The sequence below is a fragment of the Prinia subflava genome, chromosome 1 (assembly GCF_021018805.1).
Source record: "Prinia subflava isolate CZ2003 ecotype Zambia chromosome 1, Cam_Psub_1.2, whole genome shotgun sequence".
Taxonomy (NCBI): domain Eukaryota; kingdom Metazoa; phylum Chordata; class Aves; order Passeriformes; family Cisticolidae; genus Prinia; species Prinia subflava.
Genome location: NC_086247.1, coordinates 18,532,879 through 18,537,416, shown reverse-complemented (window position 1 = coordinate 18,537,416; position 4,538 = coordinate 18,532,879). Strand labels below are relative to the sequence as shown.

General features: G+C 44.7%; 1 long non-coding RNA gene across 1 annotated transcript; it reads right to left on the bottom strand.

Moving 5' to 3' along the window:
- Positions 1–238: 238 nt before the first annotated feature.
- LOC134562002 (uncharacterized) lies at positions 239–3,726 on the bottom strand. Its single transcript, XR_010083041.1, has 2 exons — positions 3,539–3,726; positions 239–889 (listed from the first exon to the last, which is right to left on the bottom strand). It is a non-coding gene; the product is annotated as an uncharacterized LOC134562002 (long non-coding RNA).
- Positions 3,727–4,538: the final 812 nt, after the last annotated feature.

Genomic DNA, 4,538 nt, shown 5'->3' with positions numbered 1-4,538 from the left:
GACCCTTCATAACCATGTCCATGCACCAGCGTCAAGCTTAGCTATTTACTAATTCTAATACAGAAAAAAACAAAACATCATTAGCCTGCTCAAAAATGGCAGTCTAATTTGTCAAGATCTATCACTCTAGGAATCATCCTTTCAGATAACAAGGGCTTTTTCTGCCTTTTAGCAAAGGACAGTGGTCCTTGCATTACACCTGCAACCGCAAACTGATTTAATTTTCCAATTATTTGGACAACCTGAGTTGACCCTTTTTTTTTTTTTTTTTTTTTTTTTTTTTTTTTTTTTTTTTTAAATGCAAAAAATGCATGTGATGTTTGAAAGGGCAAAGACCCATTGCAGGATGTGCAGGACTGGACCACTGGTCACTCAATTGGCCCATGATATCTGTAGGATGTCACCTAGAAAGAAAAAAAAGAATAATAAAATTAATAAAAATATCAATAAAAAGATATCTGACTCCAAAAAAAATCTACATGATCCCAAAGACCAGAAAGGCAAAAACCACAAAGTGAAATAACAGCCCTTAATAACTACAAAACATACACCGAAGGCACGTGAAATATTACCTAAAATACAACTACATCTATGTAGGAAACTTAAATGAAACAACATCTACTATAGAATTAAAACACATGAAAAGAAAAAGTCCATTGAGACAAGATGTTGATCCTTAGCATCACTGGATGTCTTCTTGAAGTCTGAAGCAGGGAGTGACTCGAGGAAGATCGATGAAAACAGGACCATGCTGCTGACACAGGACTTCTGTTGTCTCCATAACTTCCAACCACATGGTCATCTTTGCAGTCTATGTGACAGCCACTAAGGCTATGCAATGTCCCTTTTCACTCCTCAGAGGTGATGGGTAACACGACTGCTGAACCTGCTAATGATAAAACACAGGCACATCTTCTCCTTAAGTTAACAAACTTGTCAGGCTCCATTGTCTAAATTCAACATCCAGGTTTCAGAATTACTTTTTCTTCAGGTTCATAACATAAATGTTACATTGTTGCAAGTTATCTTTTTAATAATAATTTTGATCAGCCCAGAAACTGCAAAAGCTGAAGTGCTTCTTTACCAGTGAGATCCTGTTCATCCTTCCCGGGCAGGAATCCCAGGTTCACCTCAAAGATCAATTCAGCTATTATATTTAAAGGTCAAATTGTTGAGTCAAATAACTCATGTAATTTTTGCTAAAACATCTGGGCAAATAGGCAATTCCCTTCCAGAGAGAGCCAAGGCATGGCCAGTGCCCAGCTCTAACTGCAGAGGAATCCCTTACACCAATTTTAAAAACAAACTTCTTAAAAATCTTATAATAAGAAACTAATATGGTAATTGACACCTCCTAAATTTGTCAGGGTAGAGATGCTCTGAGCTCAGCAGGCTCTTGAGATGGTCTGTGACCAGGATTGGAACTGCATCCCAAACCGTCAGGACAGAGGAGGCATTCTTACAAACTCAGATAACCTTGTCTGGAAATCTGAAAATATTTAGAAAATCATGAATGCAAAGCTAGCATAGACAGCTAGAAAACAAGGAAAAATTCTTGGCTGACACGTGTCTTACAGGCAATTATAGACAAATAGCAAAGTACATGAGAAGAAGAAGCAGAAGCAGCAGCAGTAGCAGCAGCCGGCTGTAGAACTGTAATAACTTTATCATATCAGTGAATTCACATCAAATATCTTAAAAACTGAGATAACACTTAAAACTCATAACCGATGGTTATACTGTAGAATTATTAATAATACTTGTGTTATCTGCAAAAGGCAACAAAGGTTGCTTATTTGTTTTTTGTATTTCTTGTCATATTTCTTCTATTATGAACAGGCATTTAAGGCTCCAATTCTGTTCACAGAGACGCCTTGAGAAGAAATGTTTTGAGGGAGGGGGGAAGGGATAAACCCAAACAAAAATCAACTGTCCCTCTAAAAGGAAAAGCTTCTGCTCACCTCAAAGGCGACGAAGCTATTTGGCCCTCCCTCAGTGGGGCTTTGGGGGCTCAAGGGCCCCAGGGCCGCCCCGCGGAGCTGGGGGAAATCCAAACAAACGTGGCCCCCATTTTTCTGTAAAGGAAAAAGCTTCTGCCTGCCTTAAAGGCGGTGAAGCTATTTGGCCCTGCCCTAAGTGGGGCTTTGGGGGCTCAATGGCCCCAGGGCCGCTCCGCAGAGCTGGGGGAAATCCAGACAAACGTGGCCCCCATTTCTATGTAAAAAAAAAAAAAAAAAAATTCAAGCGAAGCAACTCCCACAGCATTATCCGCTGTCTAGAGGAACGGCAAGTTCCTCGTGCCCTATTCGCAGTCAGCCGCTCGGCCCGCAGGGAAGGAGTGGGGGAGCGAACCCCGCCGCTCATGGCAGGGGGAAGGGGGAAAAGGAGCGAGGAGACCGCTCCTCGGTTCCTATGACGACTTGCTGTGCAAATTCACGCGGGAAGGAAATGGAGGGGAAACGGAGAGGGGACAACGGAGCGGTGCTCGGCGGAGCTCAGCCCGCCGCCACCCTGCCGCCGCCTGTCTCAAGCGGAGAGCCGGTGGCCCCCCTCACCGCCCTGGGGGGAAGGGGGGGGGGACGAAGAGGCAAAGCTGCTCCAAGCCGCCCGTCTCAGCGGCACCGTGCGGGGAAGGGACCTGCGCACCCGCCCGACCCGCGCGCCTGTGGGGAGGGGGGAAAACCGAATACGGAAAAACGAGAGAGAGAGAGATTTTGCAGCCGCTGCAGCGCCCTGGAGCAGGGCGGGAGAAAAACCGAGCGAGAGAGAGAGAAGGCAGGGAGATCGCATCCGTGCTGCCATGCCTCTGTCTCACCGCACCCCCCACCCCGCACAAGGGAAAGAACAAAGTTAAAACACAGAGACACAAAGAAAGACAAGCCCTAAACTCACACAGGCAATCATAAAAACAAGCACAGGTAACGTTAAAAGCATAAAACACTCATAAAGTGAACTTTTCGCCCTGAACACACAGAAGGATACAGAGGGATCAAAGGTTTTCGATCCCGGTCCCATCCGCAGGCCAGATGTTGGGCCACGCCGACGAGGAAAGGATCGTTGTGTCACACTCTGGGTCGGAATCTGACCAGCTGTATCTTGGACGGGCTAGCATCTTTTAAAGTCACGGTACAGACTAGTCGCAGTGGATGATAGCGCAGGAACCACTGCCAGCCATCCGTGGTATGAAGAAAGGAGAAGGAAAAGCCAAGGAAGCGCCGTCTCTGCCGGCCGGGAGAGGCTTACAGACGCTCGCTTTGATCTCGGCCAGACAGAACCGAAAGAGGTCGGGGGAGCGCTGGGCAAGCTGTCGGCAGCGAAGAATTCCAGCTGCTCTTGTCAGGAAAGGCACAAGCTGTCCTCTCTCAGGAGAGGGGTTCCCCAGGTTTTTCTGGAACCTCTGCCCGGCTGTCTTTTCTAGAAATTAAAGTCCAGCTGTGCTGGGTGCCGTCCGACCTGCTGTCTTTTGGCAGGATTGATCTTTTTCCATGGTCAGCAGGACCAGCATTCTTTAGAAAAAACGTGGAGATATTTCGCTTACCTCTCTGAGGAGGCAGGTAGAATTTTCAAGCTTTGCTGCATGAATCAGTCCCGGCTGCGCTGAACTTCTTCGAAACGTCAGGTCACCAGATGTTGCTATGGTTTTCGGACGGCACAGAAATAACAACATGACTCTCCATGATGGTAAAGATGAGAGCAAACTTTATTCTTCTACATTCTACTTTTATAGAGTAGTTCGGTGCAAAGAACATGATTGGTTATTCAGCGTCTACACTCTTTAGTAAACATTTCTTTCCAGTAAACACGTTGGAAAAACACCACCTGCGGATGGTTTCTCACTTCCCAAGGTTTGTTTGAATTCCTCCTTTAGATTTCTCAGGCTAACATGAGAAAGTTGCTCGTCTGCCTTTCACACAGACACTAGCAGAGCCTGAAGCCTAAATTCAGACCAATGTCAGGCCCACAGAAGGGCATAAGATTTAGTCTCTGAAACACCTCTTGAGTGTTTTAAAACTTCCACTTTGGTACAGTGGTTGTCATTACAAAATGGTAGCTAATATATCATTCACTCCCTATTCTTCCAACAGAAAATAGCTATGTATTTATTGGCAGATGACGAATTGTTAATTGCTCCCAATAGCACTTACTTCATGTAATACAATTTTAGGGCCAAAATTCGCCCTTAGATCAACTTGTCTTCAGTGGTTTGGAGCCTGTAGTTGGCTTCTAACACCAACAGACCCTTTTAAAGTTAAATGCCATGCCTGTCTTTGTAGTTCTCTTTTAATCTTGGCAGATAAAAAGTTATGCTCTGTCTTGATACATGTGTGCCCCAGTCACGTCAGGAATCATAAGTAAACAAGACCCTAATTTCAACAATTCAGTTCTGAAAGGTGGGTAGATTAAGACATTTTCAAGAGACAGATTCAGAATGACCTTTTCTGAAGGAGAGTTCAGTTAAAACCTCAAAAACTCAGCGAAGAAAAATACAACTGAGAAGATATATTACTAGAGATAAAGTAAAACTAGAAGTAATGAGA